The sequence below is a fragment of the Scyliorhinus torazame genome, chromosome 11 (assembly GCF_047496885.1).
Source record: "Scyliorhinus torazame isolate Kashiwa2021f chromosome 11, sScyTor2.1, whole genome shotgun sequence".
NCBI lineage: Eukaryota > Metazoa > Chordata > Chondrichthyes > Carcharhiniformes > Scyliorhinidae > Scyliorhinus > Scyliorhinus torazame.
In genome coordinates, this window is record NC_092717.1 from 252,127,962 (window position 1) to 252,152,065 (window position 24,104).

The following is a 24,104-nucleotide window of genomic DNA, read 5'->3' on the forward strand; positions in this document are numbered from 1 at the left end:
GGTGGGTATGGGGTTGTGGGGTGTTGGGGTTTGTGTGGGGCTTTTGAGTGTTGGGGGTGGGTATGGGGCTGTGGGGAGTTGGGGTTTGTGTGGGGTATTTGGGTGTTGGGGGTGGGTATGGGGTTGTGGGGAGTTGTTGGGGTTTGTGTGGGGTATTTGGGTGTTGGGGGTGGGTATGGGGTTATGGGGACTTGGGGTTTGTGTGGGGTATTTGGGTGTTGGGGTGGGTATGGGGGAGTTGGGGTTTGTGTGGGGTATTTGGATGTTGGGGGTGGGTATGGGGTTGTGGGGAGTTGGGGTTTGTGTGGGGTATTTGGGTGTTGCGGATTGGTATGGGGCTGTGGGGAGTTGGGGTTTGTGTGGGGTATTTGTGTGTTGGGGGTGGGTATGGGGTTGTGGGGAGTTGAGGGGTGTTGGGGGTGGGTATGGGGTTGTGGGGTGTTGGGGTTTGTGTGGGGCTTTTGAGTGTTGGGGGTGGGTATGGGGCTGTGGGGAGTTGGGGTTTGTGTGGGGTATTTGGGTGTTGGGGGTGGGTATGGGGTTGTGGGGAGTTGTTGGGGTTTGTGTGGGGTATTTGGGTGTTGGGGGTGGGTATGGGGTTATGGGGACTTGGGGTTTGTGTGGGGTATTTGGGTGTCGGGGGTGGGTATGAGGTTGTGGGGCGTTGGGGTTTGTGTGGGGTATTTGGGTGTTGGGGGTGGGTATGAGGTTGTGGGGAGTTGGGGATTGTGTGGGGTATTTGGGTGTTGGGGGTGGGTATGGGGTTGTGGGGAGTTGGGGTTTGTGTGGGATATTTGGGTGTTGGGGGTGGTATGGGGGAGTTGGGGTTTGTGTGGGGTATTTGGGTGTTGGGGTGGGTATGAGGTTGTGGGGAGTTGGGGTTTGTGTGGGGTATTTGGGTGTCGGGGTGGGTATGGGGTTGTGGGGAGTTGGGGTTTGTGTGGGGTATTTGGGTGTTGGGGGAGGGTATGGGGCTGTGGGGAGGTGGGGTTTGTGTGGGGTATTTGGGTGTCGGGGGGGTATGAGGTTGTGGGGAGTTGGGGTTTGTGTGGGGTATTTGGGCGTTGGGGGTAGGTATGGGGTTGTGGGGAGTTGGGGTTTGTGTTGAGTGTTGGGGGTGGGTATGGGGGAGTTGGGGTTTGTGTGAAGTATTTGTGTGTTGGGGGTGGGTATGGGGTTGTGTGGAGTTGGGGTTTGGGTGTGGGTATTTGGGTGTTGGGGGTGGGTATGGGGTTGTGGGGAGTTGGGGTTTGTGGGGTATTTAGGTGTTGGGGGTGGGCATGGCGTTATGGGGAGTTGGGGTTTGTGTTGAGTATTGCGGGTGGGTATGGGGTTGTGGGGAGTTGGGGTTTGTGTGGGGTATTTGTGTGTTGGGGGTAGGTATGGGGTTGTGGGAGTTGTGGCTTGTGTGGGGTATTTGGGTGTTGGGGTGGGTATGGGGCTGCGGGGAGTTGGGCATTGTGTGGGGTATTTGGTGTTGAGGGTGGGTATGGGGTTGTGGGGAGTTGGGGTTTGTGTGGGGTATTTGGGCGTTGGGGGTAGGTATGGGGTTGTGGGGAGTTGGGGTTTGTGTGGGGTATTTGGGGGTTGTGGGGAGTTGGGGTTTTGAGGGTTATTTGGGCATTGGGATGGGTATGGGGTTGAGGGGAGTTGGGGTGGGTATGGGGTTGTGGGGAGTTGGGGTTTGCGTGGGGTATTTGGCGTTGGGGTGGGTATGGGGTTGTGGGGAGTAGGGGTTTGTGTGGGTATTTGGGTGTTGGGGGTGGGTATGGGGTTGTGGGGATTTGTGGTTTGTGTGGGGTATTTGGTGTTGGGGGTGGGTATGGGGTTGTGGGGAGTTGGGGTTTGTGTGGGGTATTTGGGTGTTGGGGGTGGGTATGGGGTTGTGGGGTGTTGGTGTTTTTGTGGGGGATTTGGGTGTTGGGGGTGGGTATGGGGTTGTGGGGATTTGGGGTTTGTGTGGGGTATTTGGGTGTTGGGGGTGGGTATGACGTTGTGGGGAGTTGGGGTTTGTGTGGGGTATTTGGGTGTTGGGGTGGGTATGGGGTTGTGGGGAGTTGGGGTTGTGTTGAGTTTTGGGGTGGGTATGGGGTTGTGTGGAGTTGGAGTTTGTGGGGTATTTGGGTGTTGGGGGTGGGTATGACGTTGTGGGGAGTTGGGGTTTGTGTGGGGTATTTGGGTGTTGGGGTGGGTATGGGGTTGTGGGGAGTTGGGGTTTGTGTTGAGTGATGGGGGTGGGTATGGGGTTGTGGGGAGTTGGGGTTTGTGTGGGGTACTTGGGTGTTGGGGGTGGGTATGGGGTTGTGGGGAGTTGGGATTTGTGTGGGGTATTTGGGTGTTGGGGTGGGTATGGGGGAGTTGGGGTTTGTGTGGGGTATTTGGATGTTGGGGGTGGGTATGGGGTTGTGGGGAGTTGGGGTTTGTGTGGGGTATTTGGGTGTTGCGGATCGGTATGGGGCTGTGGGGAGTTGGGGTTTGTGTGGGGTATTTGTGTGTTGGGGGTGGGTATGGGGTTGTGGGGAGTTGAGGGGTGTTGGGGGTGGGTATGGGGTTGTGGGGTGTTGGGGTTTGTGTGGGGCTTTTGAGTGTTGGGGGTGGGTATGGGGCTGTGGGGAGTTGGGGTTTGTGTGGGGTATTTGGGTGTTGGGGGTGGGTATGGGGTTGTGGGGAGTTGTTGGGGTTTGTGTGGGGTATTTGGGTGTTGGGGGTGGGTATGGGGTTATGGGGACTTGGGGTTTGTGTGGGGTATTTGGGTGTTGGGGTGGGTATGGGGGAGTTGGGGTTTGTGTGGGGTATTTGGATGTTGGGGGTGGGTATGGGGTTGTGGGGAGTTGGGGTTTGTGTGGGGTATTTGGGTGTTGCGGATCGGTATGGGGCTGTGGGGAGTTGGGGTTTGTGTGGGGTATTTGTGTGTTGGGGGTGGGTATGGGGTTGTGGGGAGTTGAGGGGTGTTGGGGGTGGGTATGGGGTTGTGGGGTGTTGGGGTTTGTGTGGGGCTTTTGAGTGTTGGGGGTGGGTATGGGGCTGTGGGGAGTTGGGGTTTGTGTGGGGTATTTGGGTGTTGGGGGTGGGTATGGGGTTGTGGGGAGTTGTTGGGGTTTGTGTGGGGTATTTGGGTGTTGGGGGTGGGTATGGGGTTATGGGGACTTGGGGTTTGTGTGGGGTATTTGGGTGTCGGGGGTGGGTATGAGGTTGTGGGGCGTTGGGGTTTGTGTGGGGTATTTGGGTGTTGGGGGTGGGTATGAGGTTGTGGGGAGTTGGGGATTGTGTGGGGTATTTGGGTGTTGGGGGTGGGTATGGGGTTGTGGGGAGTTGGGGTTTGTGTGGGATATTTGGGTGTTGGGGGTGGTATGGGGGAGTTGGGGTTTGTGTGGGGTATTTGGGTGTTGGGGTGGGTATGAGGTTGTGGGGAGTTGGGGTTTGTGTGGGGTATTTGGGTGTCGGGGTGGGTATGGGGTTGTGGGGAGTTGGGGTTTGTGTGGGGTATTTGGGTGTTGGGGGAGGGTATGGGGCTGTGGGGAGGTGGGGTTTGTGTGGGGTATTTGGGTGTCGGGGGGGTATGAGGTTGTGGGGAGTTGGGGTTTGTGTGGGGTATTTGGGCGTTGGGGGTAGGTATGGGGTTGTGGGGAGTTGGGGTTTGTGTTGAGTGTTGGGGGTGGGTATGGGGGAGTTGGGGTTTGTGTGAAGTATTTGTGTGTTGGGGGTGGGTATGGGGTTGTGTGGAGTTGGGGTTTGGGTGTGGGTATTTGGGTGTTGGGGGTGGGTATGGGGTTGTGGGGAGTTGGGGTTTGTGGGGTATTTAGGTGTTGGGGGTGGGCATGGCGTTATGGGGAGTTGGGGTTTGTGTTGAGTATTGCGGGTGGGTATGGGGTTGTGGGGAGTTGGGGTTTGTGTGGGGTATTTGTGTGTTGGGGGTAGGTATGGGGTTGTGGGAGTTGTGGCTTGTGTGGGGTATTTGGGTGTTGGGGTGGGTATGGGGCTGCGGGGAGTTGGGCATTGTGTGGGGTATTTGGTGTTGAGGGTGGGTATGGGGTTGTGGGGAGTTGGGGTTTGTGTGGGGTATTTGGGCGTTGGGGGTAGGTATGGGGTTGTGGGGAGTTGGGGTTTGTGTGGGGTATTTGGGGGTTGTGGGGAGTTGGGGTTTTGAGGGTTATTTGGGCATTGGGATGGGTATGGGGTTGAGGGGAGTTGGGGTGGGTATGGGGTTGTGGGGAGTTGGGGTTTGCGTGGGGTATTTGGCGTTGGGGTGGGTATGGGGTTGTGGGGAGTAGGGGTTTGTGTGGGTATTTGGGTGTTGGGGGTGGGTATGGGGTTGTGGGGATTTGTGGTTTGTGTGGGGTATTTGGTGTTGGGGGTGGGTATGGGGTTGTGGGGAGTTGGGGTTTGTGTGGGGTATTTGGGTGTTGGGGGTGGGTATGGGGTTGTGGGGTGTTGGTGTTTTTGTGGGGGATTTGGGTGTTGGGGGTGGGTATGGGGTTGTGGGGATTTGGGGTTTGTGTGGGGTATTTGGGTGTTGGGGGTGGGTATGACGTTGTGGGGAGTTGGGGTTTGTGTGGGGTATTTGGGTGTTGGGGTGGGTATGGGGTTGTGGGGAGTTGGGGTTGTGTTGAGTTTTGGGGTGGGTATGGGGTTGTGTGGAGTTGGAGTTTGTGGGGTATTTGGGTGTTGGGGGTGGGTATGACGTTGTGGGGAGTTGGGGTTTGTGTGGGGTATTTGGGTGTTGGGGTGGGTATGGGGTTGTGGGGAGTTGGGGTTTGTGTTGAGTGATGGGGGTGGGTATGGGGTTGTGGGGAGTTGGGGTTTGTGTGGGGTACTTGGGTGTTGGGGGTGGGTATGGGGTTGTGGGGAGTTGGGATTTGTGTGGGGTATTTGGGTGTTGGGGTGGGTATGGGGTTGTGGGGAGTTGGTGTTTGTGTGCGGTATTTGGGTTTTGGGGGTGGGTATGGGGTTGTGGGAGTTGGGGTTTTTGTGGGGTATTTGGGCGTTGGGGGTGGATATGGGGTTGTGGGGAGTTGGGGCTTGTGTGGGGTATTTGGGGGTTGTGGGGAGTTGGGGATTGTGTGGGGTATTTGGGCATTGGGGTGGGTATAGGGTTGTGGGGAGTTGGGGTTTGTGTGGGGTGTTGGGGGTGGGTATGGGGTTGTGGGGAGTTGGGGTTTGAGTGGGGTATTTGGGTGTTGGGGGTGGGTATGGGGTTGTGGGGAGTTGGGGTTTGTGTGGGGTATTTGGGTGTTGGGGGTGGGTATGGGGGAGTTGGGGTTTGTGTGGGTATTTGGATGTTGGGGGTGGGTATGGGGTTGTGGGGAGTTGGGGTTCGTGTGGGGTATTTGGGTGTTGCGGATGTGTATGGGGCTGTGGGGAGTTGGGGTTTGTGTGGGGTATTTGTGTGTTGGGGGTGGGTATGGGGTTGTGGGGAGTTGGGGGGTGTTGGGGGTGGGTATGGGGTTGTGGGGTGTTGGGGTTTGTGTGGGGCTTTTGAGTGTTGGGGGTGGGTATGGGGCTGTGGGGAGTTGGGGTTTGTGTGGGGTATTTGGGTGTTGGGGGTGGGTATGGGGTTGTGGGGAGTTGTTGGGGTTTGTGTGGGGTATTTGGGTGTTGGGGGTGGGTATGGGTTGTGGGGAGTTGGGGTTTGTGTGGGGTATTTGGGTGTCGGGGGTGGGTATGAGGTTGTGGGGCGTTGGGGTTTGTGTGGGGTATTTGGGTGTTGGGGGTGGGTATTGGGGAGTTGGGGTTTGTGCGGGGTATTTGGGTGTTGGGGTGGGTATGAGGTTGTGGGGAGTTGGGGTTTGTGTGGGGTATTTGGGGGTTGTGGGGAGTTGGGGTTTGTGAGGGGTATTTGGGCATTGGGGGTGGGTATGGGGTTGAGGGGAGTTGGGGTGGGTATGGGGTTGTGGGGAGTTGGGGTTTGCGTGGGTATTTGGTGTTGGGGTGGGTATGGGGTTGTGGGGAGTAGGGGTTTGTGTGGGTATTTGGGTGTTGGGGGTGGGTATGGGGTTGTGGGGATTTGGGGTTTGTGTGGGGTATTTGGTGTTGGGGTGGGTATGGGGTTGTGGGGGGTTGGGGTTTGTGTGGGGTATTTGGGGGTGGGTATGGGGTTGTGGGGTGTTGGGGTTTGTGTGGGGTATTTGGGTGTTGGGGGTGGGTATGGGGTTGTGGGGATTTGGGGTTTGTGTGGGGTATTTGGGTGTTGGGGGTGGGTATGACGTTGTGGGGAGTTGGGGTTTGTGTGGGGTATTTGGGTGTTGGGGGTGGGTATGGGGGAGTTAGGGTTTGTGTGGGGTATTTGTGTGTTGGGGGTGGGTATGGGGTTGTGGGGAGTTGGGATTTGTGTGGGGTATTTGGGTGTTGGGGTGGGTATGGGGTTATGGGGAGTTGGCGTTTGTGTTGAGTGATGGGGGTGGGTATGGGGTTGTGGGGAGTTGGGGTTTGTGTGGGGTATTTGGGTGTTGGGGGTGGGTATGGGGTTGTGGGGAGTTGGGATTTGTGTGGGGTATTTGGGTGTTGGGGTGGGTATGGGGTTGTGGGGAGTTGGTGTTTGTGTGGGGTATTTGGGTTTTGGGGGTGGGTATGGGGTTGTGGGAGTTGGGGTTTTTGTGGGGTATTTGGGCGTTGGGGGTGGATATGGGGTTGTGGGGAGTTGGGGCTTGTGTGGGGTATTTGGGGGTTGTGGGGAGTTGGGGATTGTGTGGGGTATTTGGGCATTGGGGTGGGTATAGGGTTGTGGGGAGTTGGGGTTTGTGTGGGGTGTTGGGGGTGGGTATGGGGTTGTGGGGAGTTGGGGTTTGTGTGGGGTATTTGGGTGTTGGTGGTGGGTATGGGGCTGTGGGGAGTTGGGGTTTATGTGGGGTATTTGGGTGTTGGGGTGGGTATGAGGTTGTGGGGAGTTGGGGTTTGTGTGGGGTATTTGGGTGTTGGGGGTGGTATGGGCTTGTGGGGAGTTGGGGTTTGTGTGGGGTATTTGGGTGTTGGGGTGGGTATGGGGGAGTTGGGGTTTGTGTGGGGTATTTGGATGTTGGGGGTGGGTATGGGGTTGTGGGGAGTTGGGGTTTGTGTGGGGTATTTGGGTGTTGCGGATGGGTATGGGGCTGTGGGGAGTTGGGGTTTGTGTGGGGTATTTGTGTGTTGGGGGTGGGTATGGGTTTGTGGGGAGTTGGGGGGTGTTGGGGGTGGGTATGGGGTTGTGGGGTGTTGGGGTTTGTGTGCGGTATTTGGGTGTTGGGGGTGGGTATGGGGTTGTGGGGAGTTGTTGGGGTTTGTGTGGGGTATTTGGGTGTTGGGGGTGGGTATGGGGTTGTGGGGACTTGGGGTTTGTGTGGGGTATTTGGGTATCGGGGGTGGGTATGAGGTTGTGGGGCGTTGGGGTTTGTGTGGGGTATTTGGGTGTTGGGGGTGGGTATGAGGTTGTGGGGAGTTGGGGATTGTGTGGGGTATTTGGGTGTTGGGGGTGGGTATGGGGTTGTGGGGAGTTGGGGTTTGTGTGGGATATTTGGGTGTTGGGGGTGGGTATGGGGGAGTTGGGGTTTGTGTGGGGTATTTGGGTGTTGGGGTGGGTATGAGGTTGTGGGGAGTTGGGGTTTGTGTGGGGTATTTGGGTGTCGGGTGGGTATGGGGTTGTGGGGAGTTGGGGTTTGTGTGGGGTATTTGGGTGTTGGGGAGGGTATGGGGCTGTGGGGAGTTGGGGTTTGTGTGGGGTATTTGGGTGTCGGGGGGGTATGAGGTTGTGGGGAGTTGGGGTTTGTGTGGGGTATTTGGGCGTTGGGGGTAGGTATGGGGTTGTGGGGAGTTGGGGTTTGTGTTGAGTGTTGGGGGTGGGTATGGGGGAGTTGGGGTTTGTGTGAAGTATTTGTGTGTTGGGGGTGGGTATGGGGTGGTGTGGTATTTGGGTGTTGGGGGTGGGTATGGGGTTGTGGGGAGTTGGGGTTTGTGGGGTATTTAGGTGTTGGGGGTGGGCATGGCGTTATGGGGAGTTGGGGTTTGTGTTGAGTGTTGCGGGTGGGTATGGGGTTGTGGGGAGTTGGGGTTTGTGTGGGGTATTTGTGTGTTGGGGTGGGTATGGGGGAGTTGGGGTTTGTGTGGGGTATTTGTGTGTTGGGGTGGGTATGGGGTTGTGGGGAGTTGGGGTTTTTGTGGGGTATTTGGGTGTTGTGGGTAGGTATGGGGTTGTGGGAGTTGTGGCTTGTGTGGGGTATTTGGGTGTTGGGGTGGGTATGGGGCTGCGGGGAGTTGGGCATTGTGTGGGGTATTTGGTGTTGAGGGTGGGTATGGGGTTGTGGGGAGTTGGGGTTTGTGTGGGGTATTTGGGCGTTGGGGGTAGGTATGGGGTTGTGGGGAGTTGGGGTTTGTGTGGGGTATTTGGGGGTTGTGGGGAGTTGGGGTTTTTGAGGGGTATTTGGGCATTGGGATGGGTATGGGGTTGAGGGGAGTTGGGGTGGGTATGGGGTTGTGGGGAGTTGGGGTTTGCGTGGGGTATTTGGCGTTGGGGTGGGTATGGGGTTGTGGGGAGTAGGGGTTTGTGTGGGTATTTGGGTGTTGGGGGTGGGTATGGGGTTGTGGGGATTTGTGGTTTGTGTGGGGTATTTGGTGTTGGGGGTGGGTATGGGGTTGTGGGGAGTTGGGGTTTGTGTGGGGTATTTGGGTGTTGGGGGTGGGTATGGGGTTGTGGGGTGTTGGGGTTTGTGTGGGGTATTTGGGTGTTGGGGGTGGGAATGGGGTTGTGGGGATTTGGGGTTTGTGTGCGGTATTTGGGTGTTGGGGATGGGTATGACGTTGTGGGGAGTTGGGGTTTGTGTGGGGTATTTGGGTGTTGAGGTGGGTATGGGGTTGTGGGGAGTTGGGGTTGTGTTGAGTGTTGGGGGTGGGTATGGGGTTGTGTGGAGTTGGAGTTTGTGTGGGGTATTTGGGTGTTGGGGGTGGGTATGGGGGAGTTAGGGTTTGTGTGGGGTATTTGTGTGTTGGGGGTGGGTATGGGGTTGTGGGGAGTTGGGATTTGTGTGGGGTATTTGGGTGTTCGGGTGGGTATGGGGTTGTGGGGAGTTGGGGTTTGTGTTGAGTGATGGGGTGGGTATGGGGTTGTGGGGAGTTGGGGTTTGTGTGGGGTATTTGGGTGTTGGGGGTGGGTATGGGGTTGTGGGGAGTTGGGATTTGTGTGGGGTATTTGGGTGTTGGGGTGGGTATGGGGTTGTGGGGAGTTGGTGTTTGTGTGGGGTATTTGGGTTTTGGGGGTGGGTATGGGGTTGTGGGAGTTGGGGTTTTTGTGGGGTATTTGGGCGTTGGGGGTGGATATGGGGTTGTGGGGAGTTGGGGCTTGTGTGGGGTATTTGGGGGTTGTGGGGAGTTGGGGATTGTGTGGGGTATTTGGGCATTGGGGTGGGTATAGGGTTGTGGGGAGTTGGGGTTTGTGTGGGGTGTTGCGGGTGGGTATGGGGTTGTGGGGAGTTGGGGTTTGTGTGGGGTATTTGGGTGTTGGTGGTGGGTATGGGGCTGTGGGGAGTTGGGGTTTATGTGGGGTATTTGGGTGTTGGGGGTGGGTATGAGGTTGTGGGGAGTTGGGGTTTGTGTGGGGTATTTGGGTGTTGGGGGTGGGTATGGGGTTGTGGGGAGTTGGGGTTTGTGTGGGGTATTTGGGTGTTGGGGGTGGGTATGGGGGAGTTGGGGTTTGTGTGGGTATTTGGATGTTGGGGGTGGGTATGGGGTTGTGGGGAGTTGGGGTTTGTGTGGGGTATTTGGGTGTTGCGGATGTGTATGGGGCTGTGGGGAGTTGGGGTTTGTGTGGGGTATTTGTGTGTTGGGGGTGGGTATGGGGTTGTGGGGAGTTGGGGGGTGTTGGGGGTGGGTATGGGGTTGTGGGGTGTTGGGGTTTGTGTGGGGCTTTTGAGTGTTGGGGGTGGGTATGGGGCTGTGGGGAGTTGGGGTTTGTGTGGGGTATTTGGGTGTTGGGGGTGGGTATGGGGTTGTGGGGAGTTGTTGGGGTTTGTGTGGGGTATTTGAGTGTTGGGGGTGGGTATGGGGTTGTGGGGAGTTGGGGTTTGTGTGGGGTATTTGGGTGTCGGGGGTGGGTATGAGGTTGTGGGGCGTTGGGGTTTGTGTGGGGTATTTGGGTGTTGGGGGTGGGTATGAGGTTGTGGGGAGTTGGGGATTATGTGGGGTATTTGGGTGTTGGGGGTGGGTATGGGGTTGTGGGGAGTTGGGGTTTGTGTGGGATATTTGGGTGTTGGGGGTGGGTATGGGGGAGTTGGGGTTTGTGCGGGGTATTTGGGTGTTGGGGTGGGTATGAGGTTGTGGGGAGTTGGGGTTTGTGTGGGGTATTTGGGTGTCGGGGTGGGTATGGGGTTGTGGGGAGTTGGGGTTTGTGTGGGGTATTTGGGTGTTGGGGGTGGGTATGGGGCTGTGGGGAGTTGGGGTTTGTGTGGGGTATTTTGGTGTCGGGGTGGGTATGAGGTTGTGGGGAGTTGGGGTTTTTGTGGGGTATTTGGGCGTTGGGGGTAGGTATGGGGTTGTGGGGAGTTGGGGTTTGTGTTGAGTGTTGGGGGTGGGTATGGGGGAGTTGGGGTTTGTGTGAAGTATTTGTGTGTTGGGGGTGGGTGTGGGGTTGTGTGGAGTTGGGGTTTGGGTGTGGTATTTGGGTGTTGGGGGTGGGCATGGCGTTATGGGGAGTTGGGGTTTGTGTTGAGTGTTGCGGGTGGGTATGGGGTTGTGGGGAGTTGGGGTTTGTGTGGGGTATTTGTGTGTTGGGGTGGGTATGGGGGAGTTGGGGTTTGTGTGGGGTATTTGTGTGTTGGGGTGGGTATGGGGTTGTGGGGAGTTGGGGTTTTTGTGGGGTATTTGGGTGTTGGGGGTAGGTATGGGGTTGTGGGAGTTGTGGCTTGTGTGGAGTATTTGGGTGTTGGGGGTGGGTATGGGGCTGCGGGGAGTTGGGCATTGTGTGGGGTATTTGGTGTTGGGGGTGGGTATGGGGTTGTGGGGAGTTGGGGTTTGTGTGGGGTATTTGGGCGTTGGGGTAGGTATGGGGTTGTGGGGAGTTGGGGTTTGTGTGGGGTATTTGGGGGTTGTGGGGAGTTGGGGTTTTTGAGGGGTATTTGGGCATTGGGATGGGTATGGGGTTGAGGGGAGTTGGGGTGGGTATGGGGTTGTGGGGAGTTGGGGTTTGCGTGGGGTATTTGGCGTTGGGGTGGGTATGGGGTTGTGGGGAGTAGGGGTTTGTGTGGGTATTTGGGTGTTGGGGGTGGGTATGGGGTTGTGGGGATTTGTGGTTTGTGTGGGGTATTTGGTGTTGGGGGTGGGTATGGGGTTGTGGGGAGTTGGGGGTTGTGTGGGGTATTTGGGTGTTGGGGGTGGGTATGGGGTTGTGGGGTGTTGGGGTTTGTGTGGGGTATTTGGGTGTTGGGGGTGGGTATGGGGTTGTGGGGATTTGGGGTTTGTGTGGGGTATTTGGGTGTTGGGGGTGGGTATGACGTTGTGGGGAGTTGGGGTTTGTGTGGGATATTTGGGTGTTGGGGTGGGTATGGGGTTGTGGGGAGTTGGGGTTGTGTTGAGTGTTGGGGGTGGGTATGGGGTTGTGTGGAGTTGGGGTTTGTGGGGTATTTGGGTGTTGGGGGTGGGTATGACGTTGTGGGGAGTTGGGGTTTGTGTGGGGTATTTGGGTGTTGGGGTGGGTATGGGGTTGTGGGGAGTTGGGGTTTGTGTTGAGTGATGGGGGTGGGTATGGGGTTGTGGGGAGTTGGGGTTTGTGTGGGGTATTTGGGTGTTGGGGGTGGGTATGGGGTTGTGGGGAGTTGGGATTTGTGTGGGGTATTTGGGTGTTGGGGTGGGTATGGGGTTGTGGGAGTTGGGGTTTTTGTGGGGAATTTGGGCGTTGGGGGTGGATATGGGGTTGTGGGGAGTTGGGGTTTTTGTGGGGTATTTGGGCGTTGTGGGTGGATATGGGGTTGTGGGGAGTTGGGGTTTGTGTGGGGTATTTGGGGGTTGTGGGGAGTTGGGGATTGTGTGGGGTATTTGGGCATTGGGGTGGGTATAGGGTTGTGGGGAGTTGGGGTTTGTGTGGGGTGTTGGGGGTGGGTATGGGGTTGTGGGGAGTTGGGGTTTGTGTGGGGTATTTGGGTGTTGGGGGTGGGTATGGGGTTGTGGGGAGTTGGGGTTTGTGTGGGGTATTTGGGTGTTGGGGGTGGGTATGGGGGAGTTGGGGTTTGTGTGGGTATTTGGATGTTGGGGGTGGGTATGGGGTTGTGGGGAGTTGGGGTTTGTGTGGGGTATTTGGGTGTTGCGGATGTGTATGGGGCTGTGGGGAGTTGGGGTTTGTGTGGGGTATTTGTGTGTTGGGGGTGGGTATGGGGTTGTGGGGAGTTGGGGGGTGTTGGGGGTGGGTATGGGGTTGTGGGGTGTTGGGGTTTGTGTGGGGCTTTTGAGTGTTGGGGGTGGGTATGGGGCTGTGGGGAGTTGGGGTTTGTGTGGGGTATTTGGGTGTTGGGGGTGGGTATGGGGTTGTGGGGAGTTGTTGGGGTTTGTGTGGGGTATTTGAGTGTTGGGGGTGGGTATGGGGTTGTGGGGAGTTGGGGTTTGTGTGGGGTATTTGGGTGTCGGGGGTGGGTATGAGGTTGTGGGGCGTTGGGGTTTGTGTGGGGTATTTGGGTGTTGGGGGTGGGTATGAGGTTGTGGGGAGTTGGGGATAGTGTGGGGTATTTGGGTGTTGGGTGTGGGTATGGGGTTGTGGGGAGTTGGGGTTTGTGTGGGATATTTGGGTGTTGGGGGTGGGTATGGGGTTGTGGGGAGTTGTTGGGGTTTGTGTGGGGTATTTGGGTGTTGCGGGTGGGTATGAGGTTGTGGGGAGTTGGGGTTTGTGTGGGGCATTTGGGTGTCGGGGGTGGGTATGGGGTTGTGGGGAGTTGGGGTTTGTGTGGGGTATTTGGGTGTTGGGGGTGGGTATGGGGTTGTGGGGAGTTGGGGTTTGTGTGGGATATTTGGGTGTTGGGGGTGGGTATGGGGTTGTGGGGAGTTGGGGTTTGTGTGGGGTATTTGGGTGTTGGGGGTGGGTATGGGGTTGTGGGGAGTTGCGGTTTGTGTGGGGTATTTGGGTGTTGGGGGTGGGTATGGGGTTGTGGGGGGTGGGTATGGGGTTGTGGGGAGTTGGGGTTTGTGTGGGGTATTTGGGTGTTGGGTGTGGGTATGGGGCTGTGGGGAGTTGGGGATTGTGTGGGGTATTTGGGTGTTGGGGGTGGGTATGGGGTTGTGTGGAGTTGGGGTTTGTGTGGGGTATTTGGGTTTTGGGGGTGGGTATGAAGTTGTGGGGCGTTGGGGTTTGTGTGGGGTATTTGGGTGTTGGGGGTGGGTATGAGGTTGTGGGGCGTTGGGGTTTCTGTGGGGTATTTGGGTGTGGGTATGAGGATGTGACGATGTGGGAGGCCCCCAATTCGCTTGGTCACCTGGAATGTCAGCGTGTTCATTGCCCCAGTGAACAGATCGAGGGTATGTGCTGAGCTGGATGTTTGAGTGCTGACGTGATGTTTCTGCAGGAGACTCACTCCTGCTGGAGGGGCAGGCTTCGCACACTGGGCTAAATCGCTGGCTTATCAAGCAGGCCAGCAGCACGGTTCAATTCCCGTACCAGCCTCCGCGAACAGGCGCCGGAATCTGGCGATTCGGAGCTTTTCACAGTAACTTCATTGAAGCCTACTTGTGACAATAAACGATTTTCATTTCATTTCATTCATTTCATTTCATTCACTTGCAGGTGAGGGACCAGACCTGGCCGTGGAGGGGGTGGGTGCGGCACGATCAATTTGACTGGAGATGAAGTTGAATCCAAACTGAGGCTTTATTAGTATCAGATGTGTGGCCTCCCACAGCAGCTGGCGAAATGACTGCGAGCTGGAGGACACACATATTTATACCCCGCCTCCTGGGTGGAGCTAGCATGCAGGGGCCACAGGCGAACCTGTAGTGCAGGTTCTACCGTACAACCTCTAATATCAGAACACAGTGGTTTACCACATTCACCCCCTGTTAAAAATTGAGTCCGGTGGGGGTGGTGGAAAACTATATACAATCAGAAATTTTAATATTTACAGAGCAGCAAAAAAAATAATGTTTCTTGGCATCCGACTGGCCGGTCAGAGGTTCAGCCGGTCCGGGGCCGCGATGGTCCTTTGAGATCGACGAAGTGGCGACGGCGATGTTGGCGCAGACGTGGTCGAAGTTGACTCCGGGAGAGTGCCGAAATCCTCTTCATCGACGGGGGTAGGCAGGGGGAGGATGGACAGTCCTAGGGGGGGGGGTGATGGGGGCGGTGGGGAGGGGAGGGTGGCGCCGGGGGCAGCGGGGGTGGTGTGGGGAGGGGAGGGTGGCGCCGGGGGCAGCGGGGGGTGGTGTGGGGAGGGGAGGGTGGCGCCGGGGGCAGCGGGGGTGGTGTGGGGAGGGGAGGGTGGCGCCGGGGGCAGCGGGGGTGGTGTGGGGGTTGAACCTGCTGGTGCCAGGTCCCTGAGGGAGAAGGTAACCTGGCGGCCGTCGGGGAGCGCCACGTAGGCGTACTGTGGGTTTGCGTGGTGCAAGTGCACCCTCTCCACAAGGCGGACCCGCACATGTTTACTGAAAAGCATGGTTCCCGGAGCTGTAAGCCAAGTCGGGAGCGATACCCCGGATGTGGACTTCCTGGGGAAGGCAAAAAGACGTCCATGCGGTGTATTGTTAGTGGCAGTGCAGAGTAATGAGCAAATGGAATGTAGTGCATCAGGGAGGACCTCTTGCCAGCAGGAGGCCGGGAGATTTCTGGACCGTACGGCCAGCTGGACGGCCCTCCATACCGTCCCGTTCTCCCTTTCTACCTGTCCGTTTCCCCGGGGGTTGTAGCTCGTCGTTCTGCTGGAGGCGATACTCCTGCTGAGCAGGAACTGGCGTAGCTCATCACTCATGAATGAGGATCCCCTGTCACTGTGGATGTAGGTGGGGAAGCCGAACAGAGTGAAGATGGAATGAAGGGCTTTAATGACAGTGGCAGATGTCATGTCGGAGCAAGGGATGGTGAAGGGGAACCAGGAGTATTCGTCGATCACACAGAGGAAATAGGTGTGTCGATCGGTGGAGGGTAGGGGGCCTTTGAAATCTAAGCTGAGGCGTTCAAAGGGGCGGGAGGCCTTCACCAGGCGCGTGCGGTCCGGCCAGTAGAAGTGCGGCTTGCACTCCGCACAGACCTGGCAGTCCCTGGTGATTGTCCTTACTTCCTCGACGGAGTAGGGCAAATTTTGTGCCTTAATGAAATGGTACAACCGAGTGACCCTGGGTGACAAAGGCTGTCGTGCAGGGCCCGGAGTCGGTCTACCTGTGCGCTGGCACATGTACCTCGGGAGAGGGCGTCTGGGGGCTCGTTGAGTTTGCCAGGGCGATACTTAATCTCGTAGTTATAGGTGGAGAGCTCGATTCTCCACCGCAAGATTTTATCATTTTTGATCTTGCCCCGCTGTGTGTTGTTGAACATGAAGGCTGCCGACCATTGGTCAGTGAGGAGAGTGAATCTCCTGCCGGCCAGGTAATGCCTCCACTGTCGCACAGCCTCACGATAGCTTGGGCCTCCTTTTCGACGGATGAGTGCCGAATTTCAGAGGCATGGAGGGTGCGGGAAAAGAATGCCACGGGCCTGCCTGATTGAGGGTGGCGGCAAGGGCGACGTCCGATGCATCGCTTTCTACTTGGAAGGGCAGTGTTTCATCTACAGCGTGCATCCCAGCTTTGGCAATATCAGCTCTGATCCGGGCAAAGGCCTGTTGGGCCTCGGCCGTCAGGGGGAAGTGAGTGGACTGTATGAGTGGGCGGGCCTTGTCCGCATAGTTTGGGACCCACTGAGCGTAATATGAAAAGAACCCCAGCCACCGTTTGAGGGCCTTGGGGGGCAGTGGGGAAGGGGAGCTTCATGAGGGGGCGCATGCGGTCGGGATCCGGCCCCAGAACTCCGTTCTGGACCACGTAGCCGAGGATGGCAAGCGGTTTGTGTGGAACACACACTTCTCCTTGTTATACGTGAGGTTGAGGAGCGTGGCGGTGTGGAGAAATTTCGCACGGTTGGCGTTGTGGTCCTGCTGATCATGGCCGAAGATGGTGACGTTGTCTAGATACGGAAACATGGCCCGCACACCGTACCGGTCGACCATTCTGTCCATCTCCCTTTGGGAGACCGAGACCCCGTTCGTGACGCCGAAGGGGACCCTAAGGAAGTGATATAGACAGCCGTCTGCCTCGAAGACGGTGTATGGACGGTCCGATTTACGGATGGGGAGCTGGTGGTCGGCGGATTTCAGGTCCACCGTTGAGAAGACGCGACGCGGTACTGTGCAATCTGGTTAACCATGTCAGATATGCGTGGGAGGAGGTACGCGTCGAGCTGCGTGTACCTGTTGATGGTCTGGCTGTAGTCCACGACCATTCGGTTTTTCTCCCCAGATTTAACCACTACCACTTGGGCTCTCCAGGGGCTGTTGCTGGCCTCGATGATGCCTTCCCGAAGCAACCGCTGGACCTCGGACCTGATGAAGGTCTTATCCTGGGTGCTGTACCGTCTGCTCCTGGTGGCGACGGGTTTGCAATCTGGAGTTAGATTGGCAAAGAGGGAAGGTGGGTCGACCTTTAGGGTCGCGAGGCCGCACACAGTGAGGGGTGGTAAGGGTCCGCTGAATTTAAGGGTCAGGCTCTGGAGGTTGCACTGGAGGTCCAGGCCGAGGATAAGTGCAGCGCTGAGATGAGGGAGAATGTAGAGGCAGAAACCGTGGAACTCTACACCCTGGACCGTGTGCGTGACCGTACAGTACCCCCGGATCGCTACGCGATGGGATCCGGAGGCCAGGGAGATTTATTGATTGGCGGGGTGTACCTTAAGGGAGCAGTGTCTTACCGTATTCGGGTGTATAAAGCTCTCGGCGCTCCCGGAGTCCAGTAGGCAGGAGGTCACATGGCCGTCGATTTTCACGCTGGTGGATGCATTGGTCAGCTTATGTGGTCGAGACTGGTCGAGTGACATGGAGGCGAGCCTTGGTTGATCGTTGGGTAATGGGGCTTGTTGAGTTCAGGTCATGGACCGCCGTTGGTGTCCATGTGCTGAGGGGTAGACAAGATGGCGGCGCCCGGAGATCCTGGGGGTTACAAAATGGAACACGTTGCGGGGGTGGAGCAAGATGGCAGCTCCCACGAAGCGCCCACTGGTCACACATGGCCTGGGGAGGATGGCATTGCCCATGACTGGGAGGGTGGGGGTGGCCGCTGAGCGGGCCTGGCACACCGCAGCAAAGTGGCCCTTCTTCCCGCAGGCCTTTTAAAGGGCAGCGGGGGCCGGGCAGCGTTGGCGGGGTGTTTTTGCTGGCCGTAAAAGTAGCATCGGGGCCCCCCAGGGTTCACTGGCTGGCGCGTAGCGCAGGCGTATTGGGTGGGTAGCTCCCCCGCTGGGGCGGCTGCCTGTGGGCCCATGAAGCGTAGAAGGAGTGGGCCACGCGACTGGGGGCATAGGACTAGACATTGCGCAGGGCGACCGTCATAGAGAGCGCTAGCGTTTTAGTCTCTGCGAGATTGCACGTGGCCCTTTCTAGGAGCCGCTGCCGCATAATATCAGACCCAATCCCAGTCACAAAAGCGTCCCGCAGAAGGAGATCTGAGTGCTCCTGAGCTGTAATGTCCTGGCAGTCACAGTCCCGAACTAGAACATAGAACATTGCAGCGCAGTACAGGCCCTTCGGCCCTCGATGTTGTGCCGACCTGTAAAACCACTCTAAAGCCCATCTACACTATTCCCTTATCGTCCATATGTTTATCCAATGACCATTTGAATGCCCTTAGTGTTGGTGAGTCCACTACTGTTGCAGGCAGGGCATTCCACGCCCTTACTACTCTCTGAGTAAAGAACCTACCTCTGACATCTGTCTTATATCTATCTCCTCTCAATTTAAAGCTATGTCCCCTCGTGCTCGACATCACCATCCGAGGAAAAAGGCTCTCACTGTCCACCCTATCCAATCCTCTGATCATCTTGTATGCCTCAATTAAGTCACCTCTTAACCTTCATCTCTCTAATGAAAACAGCCTCAAGTCCCTCAGCCTTTCCTCATAGGATCTTCCCTCCATACCAGGCAACATTCTGGTAAATCTCCTCTGAACCCTTTCCAATGCTTCCACATTCTTCCTGTAATGCGGCGACCAGAATTGCACGCAAATCTCCAAATGCGGCCGCACCAGAGTTTTGTACAGCTGCACATTACCTCATGGCTCTGAAACCCAATCCCTCTACCAATAAAAACTAAGATGTGGAGATGCCGGCGTTGGCGACCAACACCCAAAGATGTTTGGCATCTTTGAATTTGTCTGTATATGTGTTTCTGGAACAGACCTCTTCATTCACCTGAGGAAGGAGCAGCGCTCCGAAAGCTAGTGACATCGAAACAAACCTGTTGGACTTTAACCTGGTGTTGTAAGACTTCGTACAATAAAAACTAACACACCGTACGCCTTCTTAACAACCCTCTCAACCTGAGAGGCAACTTTCAGGGATCTATGTACATGGACACCGAGATCTCTCTGCTCATCCACACTGCCAAGAATCTTACCATTAGCCCAGTACTCTGTCTTCCTGTTAGTCCTTCCAAAATGAATTACCTCACACTTTTCTGCATTAAACTCCATTTGCCACCTCTCAGCCCAGCTCTGCAGCTTATCTATGTCCCTCTGTAACTTGTAACATCCTTCCGCACTGTCCACAACTCCACCGACTTTAGTGTCATCTGCAAATTTACTCACCCATCCATATGTGGTCCACCACTAGTAACTGGACTCCAGTCTGAACATTTCCCATCATCCACCACCCTTTGTCTTCTTCCAGCTAGCCAATTTCTGATCCAAACTACTAAATCACCCTGAATCCCATGCCTCCGTATTTTCTGCAGTAGCCTACCATGAGGAACCTTATCAAACGCTTTACTGAAATCCATATACACCACATCAACTGCTTTACCCTCATTAACCTGTTTGGTCACCTTCTCAAAGAACTCAATAAGGTTTGTGAGGCACGACCTACCCTTCACAAAACTGTGTTGACTATCTCTCATCAAATTATTCCTTTCCAGATGATTAAACATCCTATCTCTTATAAACCTTTCCAAGATTTTGCCCACAACAGAAGTAAGGCTCACTGATCTATAGTTACCGGGGTTGTCTCTACTCCCCTTCTTGAACAAGGGGACAACATTTGCTATCCTCCAGACTTCTGGCACTATTCCTGTAGACAAAGATGACTTAAAGATCAAAGCCAAAGGCTCAGCAATTTCCTCCCCAGCTGCCCAGAGAATCCTAGGATAAATCCCATTCGGCCCAGGGGACTTATCTATTTTCACACTTTCCAGAATTGCTGACACCTCCTCCTTCTGAACCTCAAGCCCTTCTAGACTAGTAGCCTGAATCTCAGTATTCTCCTCAATAACATTGTCTTTTTCCTGTGTGAAAACTGAAGAAAAATATTCATTTAGTGCCTCTCCTATCTCCTCGGACTTCAAGCACAACTTCCCGCTACTGTCCTTGACTGGCCCTACTCTTACCCTAGTCATTCGTTTATTCCTGACATATCTATAGAAAGCTTTAGGGTTATCCTTGATCCTACCTGCCAAAGACTTCTCATGTCCTCTCCTGGCTTTTCTTAGCTCTCACTTTAGGTCCTTCCTAGCTAACTTGTAAGTCTCCAGCGCCCTAACTGAACCTTCATGTCTCATCTTTACATAAGCCTCCTTCTTCCTCTTGACAAATGTTTCGACTGCTTTAGTAAACCCCAGTTCCCTTGCTCGACCACTTCCTCCCTGCCAGACAGGTACATACTTATCAAGGACATGCATTAGCTGTTCCTTGAACAAGCTCCACATTTCCATTTTGCCCATCCCCTGCAGTTTTCCTCTCCATCCGATGCATCCTAAGTTTTGCCTTATCGCATCATAATTGCCTTTCCACCAGATATAACTCTTGCCCTGCGGTATATACCTATCCCTTTCCATCACTAAAGTAAATGCAATGGAATTGTGGTCACTATCACCAAAGTGCTCACCTAACTAGTGGGATTAGGGCCCTCCAGAAGTCTTCGATGGACTCACCAGGTAGCTGAGCACGAGTTGCGAGCGCGTGCCTGGCGAAGAGCGTGTTTGTCTTCTGCTCGTAATTGTCCTTGAGTCGAGTCATGGCTTCGGCGTAGTTTGGCGCATCCTGGATCAACGGGAAGACTTTGGAGCTGAGCCTGGAGTATAAGATCTGGATCTTCTGAGCCTCTGGAACAGGGGTCGGTGTCGCGTTGATATACGCTTCAAAACAAGCTAGCCAGTGCTGGAAGTCCTTTCTGGCGTCGCTGGAGTGTGGATCCAGCTGCAGGCGATCTGGTTTAATCCGGGGGTCCATTTTCTGAATCTGATACTAATAAATTGAGGCATGATCAATTTGACTGGAGATGAAGTTGAATCCAAACTGAGGCTTTATTAGTATCAGATGTCTGGCCTCCCACAGCAGCTGGCGAAATGGCTGCGAGCTGGAGGACACACATATTTATACCCCGCCTCCTGGGCAGAGCTAGCATGCAGGGGCCACAGGCGAACCTGTAGTGCAGGTTCAGCATACAACCTCTAATATCAGAACACAGTGGTTCACCACAGTGGGTTATTTAAGTATTTCACTCGGGTTTCGACTGTAGGGCAATTCTGATTAATTCATTTTTTAGCCGCTTTGGTGGATCCTAGTGGTAGATGGGTGGTTGTTAGTGGGCCCTTGGCGGGCACCTGGTTAATGTCTATGCACCAAATTGAATGACACGAGTTTTGTTAACAGGTTGCTAGTCTGCAGTCCTGACTTGGTCTTGCATCAGGTAATCTTGAGGGGCGGGGAGGGCGACTTAAACTATATTCTCGATCCCAGGAGGGACCGATCCAGGCCCAAGTCAATGGCTCCATCAGGAGTGGCAAAGGTGTTGTTGGCTTTTATGGAGCAGATGGGGGGCAGAGGGTGGATCCGTGGTGTTTTTTGCACCCGAGAGACAAAGATTTTTTATTTATTTTCCCCCATGTTGATCATGTTTACTCCGAGCTTGACTTTTTTGTGATGGGACGGCCTCTCCTCCCCTGGGTGAGGAAGGCGCAGCATTCGCCGACTGTGGTTTCAGACCATGCTGTACATTTTGTGGATTTGGCCCGAGAGTCGGGTCCCTCCCAACCCCCGCTATGGGGGTTGGATTCGACATTGTTAGCAGACAAAGGATTCTGGGGACGTATGTCCATTGCCGTTGGGGAGTATATTAAATTTAACAAAAATGAGTCTATCCCGCATTACACGCTGTGGGAAGCCCTTAAGGTGGTCATTAGGCGCGGAGGGGGGGGGAGATCATTTCCTACAAAGCCCAGGTGGAGGGTGGAGCAGCTGAGGCTGGTGGACACCATGCTAGAGGTGCACCATCAGTACTCGCTTGACATTTTTTTTAAAATTTAGAGTACCCAATTCATTTTTTCCAATTAAGGGGCAATTTAGCGCGGCCAATCCACCTAACCTGCACATCTTTGGGTTGTGGGGGCGAAACCCATGCAAGCACGGGGAGAATGTGCAAACTCCACACAGACAGTGACCCAGAGCCGGGATCAAACCTGGGACCTCGGCGCCGTGAGGCAGCAGGGCTAACCCACTGCGCCACCGTGCTGCCCGCTCGCTTGACACTCTTGAGGTGCACCATCAGTCCGCATGGGCTGTTTAGCACAGGGCTAAATCGCTGGCTTTGAAAGCAGACCAAGGCAGGCCCGCAGCATGGTTCAATTCCCGTAACAGCCTCCCCGAACAGGCGCCGGAATGTGGTGACTAGGGGCTTTTCACAGTAACTTCATTTGAAGCCTACTTGTGACAAGCGATTTTCATTTCATTTCAACTGGGGCTGTTTAGCACTGGGCTAAATCGCTGGCTTTGAAAGCAGACCAAGGCAGGCCAGCAGCACGGTTCAATTCCCGTACCAGCCTCCCCGAACAGGCGCCGGAATGTGGCGACTAGGGGCTTTTCACAGTAACTTCATTTGAAGCCTACTGGTGACAATAAGCGATTTTCATTTCATTCATTTCATTTTCATTTCATGCACCGACCCCGGATTACTTGCAAGTAGGAAAAAGCTACAGACGTAGTTTGATTTGTAATTCACAGGTACGGCAGTGAGCAGGCTGCGACGCTCAAGTGGGGGGGGTTTATGAAGATGGGAAGAAGGCCAATCGCCTTTCAGCTGATTGGCTAAGGCGCAGGCTGCTTCCCGGGACATTAGACAGATAAGACGGTAGTTTGGCTTCTGACCCGTCTAAAGTCAATGAGGCTTTCTATAGATTGGAGCCTCCGCGGGAGAATCCGTTAATAGCGGGGTTTTTGGATGGGTTATCCTTCCTATTAGTGGAGAGAGAGACGCGAGGAGTTAAAATCCCCGTGGGGCCCTGAGGAAATGATGGAATGTATTGGGTTGTCCCAGATGAGTAAAACTCCTGACCCTAATGGGTTCCCCATGGAGATTTACAAGACATTTGTAGGTCAGTTGATCCTGTTAAATATTGGACAGGTTCAATGACTCCTTGTCCCAGAGTTTGTTTTCCGCTTCTATTTCCCTGATCCTGAAGAAGGACAACAACCCAACGGAATGTTGGTCGTTTTGACCCATTTCGCTTTTGAATGCAGACGTTCTATTGCTTGCAAAGGTGCTGCCACTGTGATTGGAACCCTGCCTTCCAGAGGTCGTTGCGGAAGACCATTCCAGCTTCATTAAGGGTCGGCAATTGACGGCCAGTATACCTTGGCTGTTAAATATTATCCTTTCCTCCTTTGTTCTCCCTGAACCAGAGGTGATTGTGTCCATGCTCGCTGAAAAAGCATTCGGTAGCGTGGAGTGGGGGGATCTCTTTGAGATCTTTGGAAGATTTGGTTTCAGGCAAAAGTTCATTTCTTGGAGTTGTTTGGGGCTGGTTTAGAACAGTGGGCTAAACAGCTGGCTTGTAAAGCAGACCAAGACAGGCCAGCAGCGCGGGTTCAATTCCCGTACTAGCCTCCCCGAACAGGCACCGGAATGTGGCGACTAGGGGCTTTTCACAGTAACTTCATTGAAGCCTACTTGTGACAATAAGCAATTATTAATATTATTATTTATTAATTGTTTGCTATATAGGCCCCCGCACTAATGCTTTGAGATCAGGGTATTTTCCATTGAATAGGGGTATGAGGTAGTCCATTGTCTCTGCTTCTGTCTGCTTTAGCAATTGAACCACTGGCCATAGCGTTTAGATCCTCCAGTACGTGGAAGGAGATAAGTCGGGGAGGGAGCGAGCATCTTTGTACACAGCTGATCTGCTTCTTTATATTACGGACTCAGTTTCCACTATGAATGAGATAATGAAACTGCTGAGGTATTTTGGCTTCTTCTCTGAGTATAAGTTGAATTTGGAAAGAGTGAATACGTCCTGGTTAACCCCCTTGGGGAGGGGGGCCGATCTGGGGTTGTTGCCTTCTTGCCTGGCCAGATCTAACTGTCATTATCAGAGAATTCGGGTGGCCCACGATTGGGCCTTGCTTCATAAATTTAATTATGTTTGTCTGGTGAATGGGATCAAGTCTGACTTTCAGAAGTGGGATAATCTCCCCCTGGCCTTGGCAGGCAGGGTGCAGACCATTAAAATGAATGTCCTCCCGAGATTTTCTTTCCTTCTCATTGTCTCCCACTTTTCTCCCTGAATCCTTTTTTGTTACAGTTAACAAGTTGGAGAACTCTTTCATTTGGGCGGCCAAGACCTCTTAAGACACCCTGGGCCTGTACTACGCTGTATCGTTCTATGTCTATGTCTATGTCTATGGACAAGTGCACGGTCAGTCCCAGCCCCACCCGGCCCGGAGTCACAACACAAGTGAATTGAACAATAATTCTTATAAAAATACCTGAAATCGGGCAGTGGGTTAGCACTGCGGCCTCACGGTGCTGCGGCACTGCACTGCGGCCTCACGGTGCTGCGGCACTGCGGCCTCACGGTGCTGCGGCACTGCACTGCGGCCTCACGGTGCTGCGGCACTGCACTGCGGCCTCACGGTGCTGCGGCACTGCGGCCTCACGGTGC